Source organism: Stegodyphus dumicola, chromosome 1 (assembly GCF_044657685.1).
Source record: "Stegodyphus dumicola isolate Sdum_Otavi_A_Nest chromosome 1, ASM4465768v1".
Lineage (NCBI taxonomy): Eukaryota > Metazoa > Arthropoda > Arachnida > Araneae > Eresidae > Stegodyphus > Stegodyphus dumicola.
Genome location: NC_140768.1, coordinates 109,153,634 through 109,171,230, shown reverse-complemented (window position 1 = coordinate 109,171,230; position 17,597 = coordinate 109,153,634). Strand labels below are relative to the sequence as shown.

Sequence of the window (17,597 nt, the reverse complement as noted above, 5' to 3'; positions counted from 1 at the left end):
ATGTTCTAAAGCAGAGAAACGTTTTAAATGCCATGCACTAAGAATAGCTAAAATTCTGGCTTATAACATAATTTATACATATTTTACAATCGATTAAATGTAACACTTCCAAAGACACTTTAAACTTGCATATTCCATGTATGATAATATCATTATATATTTTAACCTTTTATATACAAAAATAAGGAACAGAATATTTTTACATATGATATATAATATCACTCATAAAAGTATTATTCTAAGGGAAAAAATTGAATATATTAACAAGAAAATCAGTGAAACACGGAGATTACCAAATTTTTAATGCATAGAAAGTAATATTAAATACACAAACTTTTCCTAATACTTACGTAACAACAGGTATTTGATATATGTACACATGTACTGTATTTTAATTCGAATGAGATAAATAATTCTTTTTAGACAAAAGAATACATCATTTAAAAAATAACTAAGATTTGAAAGTATACCGGATATATAATGAAGAATACATTTGAGGCTATAGCATTATTTACGTTTCTTGGAATAAAATGTAGTTCTTTTTTTATTCAACTCAAATCGATAATTTTTTAGTGTGAAACACTAAAAATATTTTTTTTTTCTCATCTGAGAATTCGTTGAATTTACCTTAACATGTGAAATGAAATTAAGTGAAGTATGTTATTAAAATTTGCACTGAGAAGATTCAAAAAGTTTAAATTCACCTCTTTACCATTCTCCGTCTTTTGGCATTTCTAACCTTTCGATATAGTCTTCCATTTCATTGCGATCTTCCTGAGACAAACTAGGTATTCCATCGAGCCATTCTTTCATTTTTTGTTTGAAGTTATCGTACATTTCCCGGGATATTTCTTTCATATCACCTACTCTGTTCCTAATTTCTTCTTTTAGCTTATTCCAAGCCTCTCTAGCTGTTTCGAATAAATTTCTAAAAATGCTCTTTAATCGTTCAAAAAATCCTTCAGATTTCTCGTCTTCTTGGCAATTGACAGACGTAACAAGAAGACACAAGAAAATGGCAACGAAGCTTGCTGTAAAAACCATTTTTCCTAACTTTAAATCTGGATAGGAGGTAATTCTAATACAGCTTTGAGAGACTGTTTGAGACATTTATGTAATTGACGATAGTTATAAGAGTAATTGTAGCTTCAGTTTATGCATTGAAATGCTAATTTCCATAGAAGCATATCTACTCCAAATTTCCATTCCACAATAGTTAACCATGAATTGCAAAACAGCAGATTTCAGAGAGAAAAGGAGGAAAGTTTCCAATTTCGGCTTCTGTGAGCTGTTATTGGATACCACCTTTATTGTAATTAGACGTCTGATGAAACACTTTTTTATCCATTTATTTCCTTATAGAACAGAAGCGATTTCTCACGCCATTTATTGTATACCCATTCGAAATTAAAGCTGAAATATACAGAACTATTACAATATGATTTCTTCTGTTATTTGATGAGGATAGAGCTTTCCACACTATGTATTCGTTCACGATCTCGCATTTGCAAGCCAATAGAACAGCAAAACATGCTACGGTATAGAACTCTAATTGAACATTGTTAAACTAAAACTGGAAAACAATTTCCTGTTAAACGTGTAAGGATCTTAAGTTTTACTAACGTTTATTTTATTTTAAATCTTTACTATCACTTCTTATTTTCTACTTCCGGCCAGAATTAAAAGCGTTAACTTATTTATGCAAAATTTGTCTGGCGAACGCCAAGTACTTAAGTTGTGGCTTTTTGCCAAGCGAGAGAGAGGAAGGAGTTAGTCGAAGCAGGCCGCTTGCCTTAGAAGTTTTACTCGGTTGCTGTTTGCCTTCCAGGCTAGAGGTTTAATCCTCGTGATAATTTTAAACGTATTGTAGTGTTAACAGTTCTCTGTACTACATACGGCTTCCTGTTAATATCCGGCCAATCTTACACGTAGGCCCTTGTTGATTATTCCAAATTTAAGTTAGAGTTTAGTTATATTTTTATATTCTTACGTCCAGACCACAAGTAGTTGGTCTCTGTATTCCGAAGTACGAAAATTATTGTAAAGAGTGAAAAATAAAGGGTTTTGTATACCCTTCCTGTGTATCTTGTCTACTTCCCACAGTTATTGAACATAGCTTTAGTAAGCTCCCTGTTCCGAGTCAGGTCTGTGCATGTTCCCAAAGAAAGTAAGACGGAACATTGAACCTGATAAACGGTTTGATTCTTCGAATTCAGCACATATTTAGAATTATAAATGGATAAAAAGGGGGGGGAATAAAAAAATAAAAAAAAAAATAGTCAGTATGCTACTTACTGCTTACTGGCCGAATTACACATGAATACTAGCAAACCTCTAAAACAGCGTTTCTCACCAGGGGGAATTCTAGACTGGGGGAAATTTCATAGTTTTAGGAAGGCAAATGTCATCAGCCTTTTATTTAGTTACTTATATTATATACTTTTTATTTTAGTATATGAATACAAAAAACTACTTCGGGTTTTGGTATTGATCAATATTTTCTTTACTTTTTGTTGCTTTTGTTGCTTCCCACAGTTATTGAACATAGCTTTAGTAAGCTCCCTGTTCCGAGTCAGGTCTGTGCATGTTCCCAAAGAAAGTAAGACGGAACATTGAACCTGATAGTGGCGCCCAACGAAGAAGAATAACCATGGCCGAGTTTCAAGAAGAACCTGTGCTGCCTGCAGAAGCGGCTCAGAAACCAGAAATGCCAGCTGCCGCCCTGGAAGGATTTGGTTACATCGTCCAGACCATGCGCCCTTCGATGAAACCAGAAGCAACATTTAATGGAAACTCACCGGTAACCAGTTTTTTTGGAAAAATTGGATGATCACTTCATGCTCTACCCCGTGCACGAGTTTCGAAAAGTTACCTTAGCTACCAGCGCTTTGAGGGGCCAAGCGCTTAACTGGTTCAAATGTATAGGCAGAAGTCTCTTGGGTCAAGCAGAAAGTCCCACCTATACTTACGAGAATTTCAAGACTGCCCTAGTAAAAGCCTTCCCTGTCGTAAGGGATCGTGCAAAATTAGAAACGGAACTTTTCAGCATATATCAGCAAAGAATCGAAAATCTCTCAAGCTTTATTTTAAGAAAAATTCACGTCTTCAAACTCTTGTATGGAAACCGTCCGGATCCTGAGATAATTCAAGTGATTTTGCCGAGGTTACTTCCCCAAGTGCAAGACTTTATTGAATTAAGGAATCCCACTACACTGGAAAAGTTATTTGAGCTAGCAATCCAGTTTGAAAGTAGAAGAACGGCGGACATTGAAAGAAGACGCCAATATCAACAACGAAACCAATTTGGTGCGCCAAGACCACAGCAAAGTCAAGCACACGGCTACGGAAACAAAGCAAATCAGTAGGCAAGGAAACCCGAGCATTCAAAAACAGCCGGCGAACGTCGACAGTTCAATAGCAATCCAGGAAAAAAGTCTCAAGGCCAGTGGAAAAAGAAGGAAAGCATGGAAATGAAAAATGATTTAAACTAAAACGGATTTCTGCTGACGGGAGGGTGCGGAAATCCGAAGGCCAAGAAAACCCCTCTTCCTTCAAGTTAAATAGAGTAATGGTGAAAAATTTGACTCTTCCGAAGATTGAAGTGTTGGTGAATAATATCCCAGCCACCGCACTCCTGGATACAGGCGCGCAGTGTTCCTGTGTGGCAGAAGATTTTTTTAGGAAGTATTTTCGTAAATATCGCATATATAATTCGGATAATACGACAGTGTTAGCTGCGCAAGGAGAAAGATGTAAGTGCATAGGTAAATTACCGCTATACATCCGTATCAAGGACGAACAAGTAAAGGTTATGTTTTTCATAGTAAAGAATCTGCAAGCACATATTATCTTAGGAATAGATTTTCTTTCAGAGGCACAAGCAACGCTGGATTTTAATGAAGCGTCCCTTAAGCTGACGATGAAACCAGTTCGAGAAGAAAAGGCTCAACCGCCGATGTTAAACCTTGACCACCTGCCTAATGAAGAGCAACGAAGAATCCGACAAGTGGTAAGTGAATTTGCTTCGTTATTTAGTGATATTCCAGGACTTACTCAGGTTACTAACCATAGTATTGACACCGGAGATTCAATGCCAGTTCGCCACAAAGCATACCGGTATGATAAGAATAAGGAAAAAATTATAGAATGGCATATCACCGATATGCTACGTAAAATGCTACGTAAAATTGATCCTATATGCTACGTAAAAAGATCATAACGCCCATCTCAAGTAGTTATGCTAGCCCGGTGGTTTTATGTAAGAAAAATAATGACTATCCATTGACACATCCAAAAAGGTGGAGATTCGCGATTGACTACCGTAAATTAAACTCCATAAATAAATATCCGGTATATCCGTTACCTATTACTGAAGAAATTCTAAGGAACATAACATCGACCAAATATATGACGACTTTAGGCTTAACGACTGGTTATTTTCAAATAGGGCTTAGGCCTGAGGACGTACCTAAGACTGCTTTTATAACCAAGTCTGGCACTTTTGCATTTCTGCGTATGCCGTTTGGCCTTTCAGGGGCACCGGCAACATTTCAGCGATATATGGACATTGTGTTAAGGTCTGTTCTTGGAAAGTCCACATTTATCTATTTAGACGATATCATTATTACTAGTGATAATCTCGACCAACATGTACACGATTTAAGACAGGTGTTTTCTTTATTAAATGAGGCCGGTCTAAAAGTTAATGTCGAAAGTGCAAATTTGCAGACCCTGAATTATAATATTTAGGTTACAAAATATCTCAGAAAGGAATCGAGACAGACGAATCAAAAATAATTGCTGTACAAAAGTATCCGACTCCAAACACGGCGAAGAAGCTCTCTTCTTTGCTAGGACTTTGTTCATATTATAGGTCCTTTATAAAAGATTTTGCAGCTATTGCTGAACCATTGTTAAAATTAAAAAGGAAAAAGGCAAGATTCTCGTGGACGGCCGAAGCCAATAGTGCGTTCGAAAAATTAAAGCAAGCATTAACGCAAGCCCCTGTGTTGAAATTTCCTGAAAAGGATGAGAATTTAGAAATTTCAGCGGATGCTTCGGATTATGCGGTAGGAGCGGTACTTTCACAAAATCAGCAGCCCGTGTCATTTTTTAGCAGAACTTTAAATCAAACACAAAGAAACTATTCCGCGACCGAGAGAGAGGCACTTGCAGTTCTGTTAGCAGTGCAAAATTTCCGAGTCTATTTTGGAAAGGCGCCAATAACAGTGTACTCTGATCATGCGGCGGTAACTAGATTGTACTCAGGGAAAAACTTATCCCCAAGGTTAATAAGATGGGCACTCAAGCTACAAGAATATAATCTGGTAATCAAGCATACCCCCGGAAAGGAAAATATCGTAGCAGATGCCCTATCCAGAATTAAAATAGATGAAGAAGGTAATACTGTAAAGGTGGCAATGCTCACAGCATGTACAATAAATTCTCGAGAAACTGTAATAACCGAACTGGGTAAGGATCCTGAGTTTGGAAGCATTTATGAGTATTTAAAGGATCCTGAAAATTTTATCCACCAAGATATTGTGGCGGTAAGAAATAGGGCGGCTCATTACGAACTAATAGATGGTCTATTATTTTATACAAAAACCACAAATTCCAACAACGAATTTCGACCTGTTATCCCAGCTAGTCTTAGATTAAATATCCTGCAGGAGTTGCATGACAGCCCTTTAGCTTCTCATGCTGGTATTTGAAAAACTATACAACGCGTACGCGAGGCAGTCTATTTTCCTGAACTGCAAAAGTTAACAAGGGCGTATGTCCAGTCCTGCCCAACATGTCAAGCAGTTAATTATATTAATTTCCGCCCGGCCGGGTTTCTAAATAGTATTAAATCCGAATTTCCAAATGAAATAATTGGCATCGATTTATTGGGCCCTTTCCCAAAAAGTCAGTTAAATAAAAGTCGCTATCTCCTTGTTATGGTTGATCATTTTAGTAAGTGGACCGAAATTGTTCCCTTAAAACGAGCCTCCGCGAAAGTAGTTACTGATTCTATTTTAAATAAATATATTTTAAAATACGGGGCGCCCCTAAAAGTTATATCGGATAATGGTGATCAATTTGTAAGTAATGTATTTGAAGACATGTGCCAAAAACTGGGCATACGTCATTTAAAAATGGTCCGGTATCGGCTGCAATCAAATATAGCGGAACGGGTCAATAGAAATATAGTGCAAATTATCCGTAGTTATGTTAAAAATTTTCATAAAAGCTGGGATAACTATGTCAATGAATTTGCTTTCGCCCTTAGGACCGCTAAACATGATACAACGGGCAAAACTCCTGCTGAGTTATTTTTAGGCAGAAAGATTATAACGCCGTTAGATAAATTATTTTATGTGCAACAAAGAGCCCCAGAATTTAAAATGGGTGATATAGAAAAATTAATTAAAGAAGCAAAAAAGAATATTGAAGTATCACAGAGAAAACAGAAGCTTTATTATGATATGAAACGACGGGTTGTAACTTATAAAGTAGGGGATGAAGTGTTAAAAATTAAGCATTCACTTTCTTCAGCACCAGAAGATAAAACTGCCAAATTTTTTCCACGATTTGAAGGACCATATGTCATAGAAAAAATAACTCACGCTATAGTGGTGTTAAAAGCCAGAAATGGTGAAACATGCTCCGCAAACATTGATTAAATAAAACCATACTATGATCGTAATAAAATGCAAATTTTCAAAGATCTTTTGCAGGATCCGGCACGGCAGACACGGCAGGCACAAGCTCCAGAGGTGGAACAACGTCAAGCACAAGGACAAGGACAAGCCATTAGGAGGCAGGAGCAATTGAAAAGAAAGTTTCCCCCGTTGGAAAATTGAAGGTAACAAGAAAAAGAAGCCGTTCCACCGTCCAGAAAGGAGAGCTCACGAACACCCCCAGAATGAAGAAAGGAGAAGTACGACGAATGCAAAGAAATCCAGGAGAAATAACGGCAACTATAACTCGGCTCCCAAACGGAAGATCGACTCATCGGACAGGACTCTCCGCAGCAAATGTCGCCGAACTGCGGAAGGGCCACTAGCGGCCGAGGAAAAGATACAAGGAAAATTTGAACAGCCAGCAACAAGGTCCAAGCAATAACGAGAAAGAAGTGTCCCGGTTCCGCCAAGACCAGCTGCCATCAAACGGCCAAGACCACAGGCAGAGGCGAAAAAAAAAGGTATTCAAGGGTGACCGAACTGGAGGAAAAAGAAAGCTTCTAGAGGAAGAAACTGAAGGGCGAGCCCACACAAGAAGGAGGATAAATCAAACGAGAATCTTCGCTACCTTCCAGGACTGGGCTCAGAAAAGAATGTCCAAATATCACAAAGATAAGTAAAATTTTATGTTACTTTGCAAATTTAAGTTAATCTTTCATTCTTACTGCAAACGGCAGATTTCAAGAAGTTTTACCTCATGTGAGGTCTACCTTTATCGCCAAAAAGGCGAGAAATGAGTTGTTACAGATTTTGGTATTATGTTTTTCAATTACTCGCGCGTAAAACTAAAGTTGATGTATAATAGGAATGTGTAAATACTTAAATATTGTAAAAGTTATTGTATAAATTTTATTTAAAAACATGCTGGCAAGAAAGAAGTTTTAGTCTGAAAGACTTTTTGAAATGTAGTATTTCAATGTAGAAGAATTGGCACTTGCTTTGAAAAGAATAGAAGTTAACAATGTACTATTAATGTATGTTTTAAAATGCGTAAAATTAACGGCATGTTAATATGTTCTTATATACAATGTGAACTGTTATTTTAAATGTTAAGAAATACTGTGATATGGTAAAAGTGAAAGTAATGCCAAAAAATTTTTTTTATTCGTGTGACTGTAAAAAAGACCAAATTATGGTGAATATGTGTTAAAGGTTGAATGAATGTAGTTAGGCTCTCTGACGCTACACTTCAGAGTTAGCCACTTTCAGAATAGTACCTCAGGGTTTAGAGTTGAAGATAGGGTGTGTTACGAGGTCTTGTCATGTTGAATTTTAACACGTTAGTGTTTTGATTGTAGGAGGCAGTGTTGAACACGTATACATAAACACATTCGTGTTTGGTGTTCTTTTACAACACATGTCAGAGAGCACGGGGAGAGATAATTAAAATAGTCATGAATGAAATAAGAATGTTAAGAGAAATATAAATATGCATGTTACTTGCCATTTCATTGTGTAACATTTCATTAAACTAGTTTTCCTTCCAGATCTCTGGAAGGAACCAGATTTGAATAAAAGCTCCTGTTTAGATGCAGTACAGATGAAAAATTGGGTGTCCATGGAGCTGCTATTGTAAAAACAAATATATTTTTTAAATTTCTAGTTTCTAGTGAGAAATGTTTGTAAAAGATTGGCCTCGCGTTAGATTCTAGAGCTAAAAGTTTTCAACAAGGTCGTTTTAGACCTCAGTTTCAAACTAATTAACTCTGGCGGGAAGTATGTAAGGATCTTAAGTTTTACTAACGTTTATTTTATTTTAAATCTTTACTATCACTTCTTATTTTCTACTTCCGGCCAGAATTAAAAGCGTTAACTTATTTATGCAAAATTTGTCTGGCGAACGCCAAGTACCTAAGTTGTGGCTTTTTGCCAAGCGAGAGAGAGGAAGGAGTTAGTCGAAGCAGGCCGCTTGCCTTAGAAGTTTTACTCGGTTGCTGTTTGCCTTCCAGGCCAGAGGTTTAATCCTCGTGATAATTTTAAACGTATTGTAGTGTTAACAGTTCTCTGTACTACATACAGCTTCCTGTTAATATCCGGCCAATCTTACACGTAGGCCTTTGTTGATTATTCCAAATTTAAGTTAGAGTTTAGTTATATTTTTATATTCTTACGTTCAGACCACAAGTAGTTGGTCTCTGTATTCCGAAGTACGGAAATTATTGTAAAGAGTGAAAAATAAAGGGTTTTGTATACCCTTCCTGTGTATCTTGTCTACTTCCCACAGTTATTGAACATAGCTTTAGTAAGCTCCCTGTTCCGAGTCAGGTCTGTGCATGTTCCCAAAGAAAGTAAGACGGAACATTGAACCTGATAAACGGTTTGATTCTTCGAATTCAGCACATATTTAGAATTATAAATGGATAAAAAGGGGGGGGAATAAAAAAATAAAAAAAAAAATAGTCAGTATGCTACTTACTGCTTACTGGCCGAATTACACATGAATACTAGCAAACCTCTAAAACAGCGTTTCTCACCAGGGGGAATTCTAGACTGGGGGAAATTTCATAGTTTTAGGAAGGCAAATGTCATCAGCCTTTTATTTAGTTACTTATATTATATACTTTTTATTTTAGTATATGAATACAAAAAACTACTTCGGGTTTTGGTATTGATCAATATTTTCTTTACTTTTTGTTGCTTAATTTATAAAATCACTTTAAAAGAATCTAAATCTAAATAAATGTGCATGTAGTTTTCAAGTTTCGTGAAGGACGGGGGATGATATTTTATCAGTGGTGAAAGGGATATATAAAGCAATACAGATTGAGAATCACTTCTTTAACACGCTTGCTAGGATTTTTATAATTTAAAATTATCAATCACATTCACGAAGCGTTGTAATAATTATGAGATTTTTTATTCTATGTTACTGTTTTGAAGGACCCACAGCTATTCTCTCTTTAACTAATTTATAAACCAGATATCTAGATTGTTATTAAGTAAAAACACAGCAATCTTACTTCGAACTTTTAATTTTGTAGTTTACATGCGACAAAATTTATAAGAAATTCTTATTGACACTAAATGTAGGTGATTAAAAACCTATATTTACTGTGAATGAAAAATATTAATATTACATACTTTTTATTTATTTATTTTTAATTACACACACACACACACACACACATATATATATTATAACGAAATGTACAGTCAGGGTAATATGGCTTCCTCGCAAAGCAGTTTTAGGGTTGCCATAAAATGACAAGGGAAGTCAGGGTTGCCCCAATTTGGCGAAAAATAGCCCATTTCGCGACAAAATTGGCGATATGCCATGGAACCGTCTGGAACGAATTCTTACCATTTAGCCCAGAATGTTCTCGAACACAAGCCGAAAGTTATATATAAACCCTGCTGGTCCGCAGTCAGTTAGTGTGTGTGCGCCTCGTCTAGAGTGCGAGATAGTTAGTCTCGAGTTAGTCCGTGCGGAGTCGATCGAGTTGACAGCCGGGCAGCGAGGGCGAGTGGGTCGTTGAGTGCATCGAAGAGTCTCTTAGTGTATTGTCGAGAGAGTGCGTTAAGCTCTGGGAACGACTGAACCGAAGAGTCGGGAGCTGTGCTGTGTGTGTCGTCGAGTGCATCGCGAGTTGTAGCGTGGAGAGTCTCGAGAGTATGTGGAGTTCCAAGAACGACCGAGCAGAGTCGGAAGCTGTACTCTGGTGCTTTGCAGTGAAGCTGTCTTTACAGTGATAGCTTGATAACCTGAAAGCTGTGACGCTGATCATGTCAGCTTGTTTATAACAGTTCGACAATTGTATGGAGATGTTGGAGCTGTCCTGGTTAATACCGGCCAATAAAGTGTATTTCGATATTCCACCAAGTAGTGCTGCCATTATCACTCCAAATCTGCACGAACCCCGTAACGTACGTAACGTAACAACTGGTGTCAAAAAATAACGTAACAATGTATATATACGAGGCGTATTCGGAAACTAAGTACCGTTTTGAAAAAAAAAAAAAAAAAAAAAAAAAAAAAAAAAAAAAAAAAACAATTTTTTCGAATCCAATTTTATTTGTACATGAAAATACATGTCTTAAACTATTTTTCAACATAGTTTCCGCCAATGATCAAACACTTTTCATAGCGGGTGACCAGTTTTTGTATACCATCGTCAAAGAAACTTCCCGCCAGTTTCGATAACCACGACTCCACAGCATTTTTCGTGTCATCGTCAGATCCAAAGAACTTGCCACCAAGCTCGCGCTTCATGTGCAGGAACAAGTGATAGTCGGACGGCGCCAAGTCCGGGCTGCACGGCGGGTGATCAAACTGCCCCCAATGAAACTGTCGAATTAACGATTGAGTGACACCAGCAGTATGGGGCCGAGCATTGTCATGGAGCAACACAATTCCTTTACTGAGCATTCCTCTTCGTTTGTTTTGAATGGCACGCTTTAGTTTTGTTAAAGTCTCACAATATCGTGCCGCATTAATGGTTTCACCTCTGGGAAGAAATTCAGTAAGCAAAACGCCTTTCCTATCCCAGAAGACAGTGCACATGATTTTTTGTGATGACATTGTCACTTTGAACTTTTGTTTTTTCGGAAAATGAGTGTGTCTCCACTCCATCGATTGTTGTTTCGATTCTGGTGTGAAATGACACACCCAAGTTTCATCACCTGTCACAATTTGGTTTAAAAAGTTTTCTCCCTCATCACTGTACCGCATGAGAAATGTCAGGGCACTACCAAGTCGCTTTGTTTTGTGAACATCAGTGAGCATTTTTGGAACCCATCGGGAACACAGTTTGCGATAATTCAAGCGGTCAGACACAATTTCGAACAAAACAGTACGTGAAATTTGTGGAAATGCCTCTGAAAGAGTTGTCATTGTGAAGCGTCTGTTCTCATGAATTGCTTCATCAACTTTCCTTACCAAATCATCGGTGACAACAGAAGGCCGACCACTCCGAGCCTCGGCGTGGACATTTGTTCGACCTGCATTAAACATTCTTACCCACTTTCTCACCATTCCATCACTTATCGCGTATTCACCGTAAACTTCTGTCACTTGACGATAAATTTCGGCCGGTTTAACATTCCTCGCGTTCAAAAATTTAATCACGGCACGAATCTCAGAGTCAGCGGGAGAACTAATTGTCTTGAACATTTTGAATGTGCACAGCAAACTGAAAACACAACATAGAGCAACCAAAATGGCGAACCAAAATTTTTTTAAAATACAAAATATTATCATTTTCCCAACATTCTTTTTGTAAAAGCAGTCGCAAGGATGGAAGTTTAAAGTGTCCAAAAATCAAAGAAAAATAAACTGTACATTTTTAAAAATAATTTTTTTTAGAAAAAATCCCATTGAAAAAGTGTTAAGCTCCCTTTGTTAAATAAATTCGTATTTAATCGATTTATTGAAACACGAAATTTATTTTAAGTTCGTAAAATAGCTAAGTGCCTACGTTTCATGACGATGTGAAAATGGAGTGTATAGAGTAAAATCTCGCTTTCCTATAGCCCATTATGTCTTAAAATGACGCGATTTCGTCACAAAACATAAAATTAAAAAAATTCGAATTCGAATTTCGAAAAAATCGCTTCGAGGTGCACTGGCTCTTGTCTATATGTACCTATGTACCAAATTTCGTAGCCGTAGGTCTATTAGCTTGGGTCTATTAGCCGTGGGTCTATTAGCACGAGCGAAAGACACACACACATAGAGACTCTTTATTTTATTATATGTAAAGAAGATAGAGATTTTGTTCTAACTTAACTAATTTTTCTTTAAGAAACTCGGCGATTTGAAAGCAAGAAGTTGCACCAGTGTTCCAAATAAAACATTTTTATCTTCAGCACGCCCGACTGTTTCCATTCGGCAAAATGTAAGACATTTATACTTCAATTTTAATCCACAAATTCGGCTGTTTGAAAACAGTGTGTTGACATTGCCTCGAACAGAATATTCATTGATTCCATTCATTCATTTTCAGATTTAATCTTTCTGTTACTGAGTAGCACACCAAGTGCTTGAAAACATCATACTTCGTAAAAATAATTTTTCCTACTTTTTAATCTGATTGACATAATTAAACCACATTTAAACCATGGGGTGTCTGATTGGAAATGTTGAACATTTTTTTGAAATATCACTAGCTGAACTCATTAAAATTTCTATATATATATTGTTACGTATTTTGTATTTAAATAGTTAATGTTCGTAGAATTATAAATAAAATTTTTTTTATTCTCCGTGCAGTGCAGCGCGTGACGAATATTAAAAGAAAGCTAAGCCGTAAAATTAAAAATACAAGAGCACGTGCATTTAACATTTAATAAATAAATATCTCTTTTTGATTTCGAGAAATTGCTAGAACAATCTCACGCGTGATGTAAAAAGCTTATAAAAAAGGAGGAAAACCTCTCAATTCAGTTAGTTGTTGTTTTAAGAGTTTGTTTTGAAAACTGCTCTCGTTGTCTGTAGCGAATTCGCGGATTAGCTTTCTCTAGCTGTTTTGAATTAAATTTTGTTGAGCGCTTGAGTAGTTAAAAGATAACTACTGTGAGATATTGTGATACTGTACGAGTATCTGAGGAAATTTAAGCATTTTGTTTTATTTGTTGTGATAATAATAAATTTTTGTTCACTTGTGCGTTCAATTCATAACGAATCCGTACGCAGTTTTTTTTTATGATAACTGTTTTAGGTGGTTGGCCTCACGAGCGGTTAGCTCGTAGAAAAATGTAGAAAAAAATGAAAAAAAATGTATGCCAGCTCCTAATACTCTATCAGGAATTCTAAACATGCGCGATTTTTAAATGTGATTTTTCTCTTTAATTTTATATGGTATAAGTACGAAGAACGTGATATTTTTTCTTCATTTTTTCATATATGCAGGTACTGCGTATATACCTTTTCAACGTATTCCTCCAAATTCTGCTGACTTTTCACCTATGGACTACTGTACCTTTGGTCTCCTGAAAAGAACTCTTTCCAAGCACAAACTCACCACAATTGGATGGACTCTTCAAAGTAATAGAAGAGAAATGGAAAAACATACATCAGGAAATTTTGAGAAAAGCCCATCTATCGTGAAAACCACGATACAGACTTATAGTCCAGAAAACATTCTATCAGATCAAGCGTTTAAAAATACGCTCTGAACATTTTGAACATTAATTAAATGGGCCCGAAATCGTTCTAAAAGAGTGTAACACCCTCAGTATGTTCTCTTTTCCGATAGAATAAGCCCTTTCATCCGATAGTAATAAAGATAGAATAAGCGGAAATAGACTGGGCTTTATAAAATAAATTCTTTTATTATCAGTCGTCTTAGAATTAGCGAGGATACATTTGTTTATTTTTTTCAGGATCTGTTTCGGAATTTCCTTTTTGTACACTTTTATATTAGAGACCTTTTTTGGTTTTGTTATTGTTTTATATAAGCAACAAAACGACTGAGTAAAAGAGAAAGTTATACCTTACATTGCTTCTTCGCATGCTAGTTGTTATGTTTTTCTCGTGCTATGATGTACCTTGTAGTTACGTGTTGCGAGTCCTCAGTTAAAATTTCAAGTGTTTCTTCAAAAGAAATTACCATTTCTGACAATGTTAACATAATTTTATTTAATTTCTTTGCAAATAAAAATACAAAAATGCTAACAATTTACAAAATTCTATCTTAAATTTTAATTACTTACATTCAACAAAATGTCGGTTTTAAATTAAAATATAGATGTTCAACTTCTGTAAATCCATGATAGGTTAAAACATTCTGATAGAATACAAGGGCCCACCAGCGGCCGAGCGGTTAAGTCGCTGAACACTGGTAGTTCGGTCCGAGGTTCGAATCTCGCGAACGGGCTGGCTGCATGGGCGTTTTCGTGGTTTTCCCCATGTGTAACGTGTATACGAGCCAGTTTTCCCTTAGAAAGTCCTCCACGAAGGCATCCCTCCTCTTAGGCAGATAGCCCTCGAGGCTTTGCCATACTCACACACACACACACACTCTGATAGAATACAAAACAGATTCGTATTATTAGAAGGTATATGAAATTGTAGGAAAAATAGCATTGATAAAGATAACAGATGAAGAATCAGAATTTGAGGCTGCGGTTAAACTCAACGAAGACTTAAAACATGATAGTTTTGATAAAAACATAAAGCTGAATCAACTACAAACCCCTTGATAAATTTCGAAATCATACATTTTATACGCATTTCTATATCAAAGCGAAAGACAAAAATTGAAGGAGGAAAATTCTTATATCCTTGTCAGAAGATAAAAAATGAAGGTTTACGTAAAAACGACTTCGGAAATGTTTTGAAAAGAGGATAACAGAAAAAGACATACAGGATATTGAAGTCTGGGCTGAGATATATAGATCAGGGTTCCTTAAACTGTGGGTCGCGACTCCAAGGGGTCGCTGGACCTGCAGCAGGGATCGCCAAAACGTTTAGCAGTTTTGCTATTTCTTTAACTTGTTATAATAATTTTACAATTACCAAATATTTTACACAATGTATCTGAAAATAGATAAAGATAAGACAATACAGACAAAGGAAAAAACGAAAACGTTACGACGCATTCTTTTTATAATATAAACGTTCATTTTCTTTGATTTGCACGTGACTCTGTCATTTCGTCTGTTACTTATTTAAAATTTTCACATTGTTCTATGTCTTAAAATTCGAAATTAAAGTTAATGACCTAAAACTCCGATAGTATATTACATAGTATAGTACAAGTGAAAAAAATTGAGAGTTTCACGCACGCGTGTGTCGGATTTGAAGAATACTCCCACAAAATTTTTGCAAATATTATGGGGTCGCGAAAAAAATCTCAGTCATAAAAAGGGTCGCGACAGAAGAAAGTTTAAGAAACCCTGATATAGATTAAGAAGTGCATTTAAGCAAGTTTAAATTTGAAGCTTAAAATATTAATAGCATTCTCCATTTAACTCCATCCAATAACTAAGCGTTTTATTATTTCTCATTTTTGAAGTTTTTTTTTTTTTTTTTTAAATTTTACTTGTTTATGTTACAATCAGAGTATGACTATTTATGTAACGAGAATTAAGAATTAACACATACAGTGCAGGATTTACGTCTAAGCTACACAAGTTTAGGGCCCCACTTCTTCTGTTTTGGGGGGGGGGCCCAAAAAATTAAAATGTAATATAACAGACTTGTATCTTATATAGCTTAGGGCCTTATCAAGTCTAAATACGGCTCTGAAGACATACGACCATACTGCAGATCCTGCATGATTAGCAAATCAAAATTATACGCTGACGAATTATATCTTTAAAAAAAATTCCTGCAAAATAACATATTTGTTTTTCGAGTGTAATTTTATTGCTTGATCACCTGCTTCTTCCCAAATCTATCATGTACGGAGTAATAAAATAATAAATGGAAATAAAAGAATTTCTCAAAGGTGCGTTTTTAAATTCTCAGGCCCAACACTGTTAAATAACATAACTATATTACCACTACGTTCAAAGACCATTACAATGTCTTCCCATTTTAAGAAAAAGTTTAATTACTTGATATGCATTCTAAATTCTTTCAAATGGTTCTGCTTGTAAATTTCTAGTCGTTTTAAAACTTTTTGTTTGATATAAACATTATTTTGTAACCTATTCTGAGTTTAATGTTTAACTGTCAATATATATGAATTACAAATTGGAACTAACAAAAATGTCTTAAAGATACCAAACTTTAGATTTCAGATAGAAAATCAATATAAATTTGATTTTTTTCTCTTTTCAATATTATTATTGTTGCTTTTTTATGTTTTTTTAAATATTTACTAACTGAAAATTAAATTTATTTAAAATTATTTTTTATTTTGTTAAAAAATATAAAGAAAATTCTCTCCCGTCAGCTGTTTTTAGATCTTACATTCTTTCCGCAAGCAATCAAAGTTTGCGACCATGGCCGGATTTATGTATAAGATACACAAGCTATATCCCCAAAAAATTAAAATATAGTATAAATAGTGTTAAATTTAAATTTAACAAATATTCTCTATTCGCATAAAGCAAATATAAATTAAAATTTAATTAAGAAATTTAAATTGCAAAGAAATAAAAATAATTATTATTGCTGCGAACTAATTTACAATATCATTTAAATTCTAAATAATTGCATGTATCTAAAACCACGAAAAAACATATTATTCCAAAAAATTAAATTTATTATTCCAAAGAATTGCATAATTGAATAATTGTTGAGCAGGCAGGAGACAAACTTATCAAGGGTAAGTTGCCCCCAAACCTAACTCTTCAATTATTCAATTCGTGTTTCGTCATCCATATAGGCAAGGGTAAAAGTAAAATTTAAAACCGAAAGTAAGACCAAAAGTTGTGAATTACCTAAAAAAGAAATTTAAACAGTTGAATTTTGATAAAATAGCAAGTAAATAACTAGAGTTAAAATGAATTAAAAGTCAATAAAAGTTCGCAGCAATAATAATTATTTTTATTTCTTTGCAATTTAAATTTCTTAATTAAATTTTAATTTTATATTTGCTTTATGCGAATAGAGAATATTTGTTAAATTCAAATTTCATTCCTTGCAGCAATGGCGCAAGAGAATTATTTAAATTTAATTTTACTATTTTCTGGTGAAGCAATAGTGTTAAAATATATTATAAGAGACTTACTTAAAAAGGGCTCCACATCTGAAATAGCTTAGGTCCTTATCAAGTCTAAATCTGGCTCTGTTTGACATCAATGATTTTTAGTGTAAAACAAGTAATCCGAACTTATGGAACAAATAATATATGTGCTAATGCAAAGCCATACATGTGTTTCTTTTTTCTGATAATTTTCTCCAAAAAATTTTGTCTTTTGTAGTTTACTTTTTCCTAGAAGCTTCTGTTCAACGGTAAACAAATGAGTATTAATCACCAG

General features: G+C 35.2%; 2 long non-coding RNA genes across 2 annotated transcripts in view; one reads left to right on the top strand and one right to left on the bottom strand.

Annotated features, from left to right (window-relative positions):
- Positions 1–13,967, top strand: part of LOC146999197 (uncharacterized) — a 25,867-nt gene extending 11,900 nt beyond the window's left edge. Inside the window, exon 2 of the long non-coding RNA XR_015041781.1 lies at positions 13,576–13,967. This is a non-coding gene — a long non-coding RNA (uncharacterized LOC146999197). The remainder of the gene's footprint in view (positions 1–13,575) is intronic.
- LOC118205925 (uncharacterized) overlaps positions 1–17,597 on the bottom strand; it is a 24,253-nt gene extending 6,656 nt beyond the window's left edge. The window contains exon 1 of the long non-coding RNA XR_015041779.1: positions 17,348–17,597. This is a non-coding gene — a long non-coding RNA (uncharacterized LOC118205925). The remainder of the gene's footprint in view (positions 1–17,347) is intronic.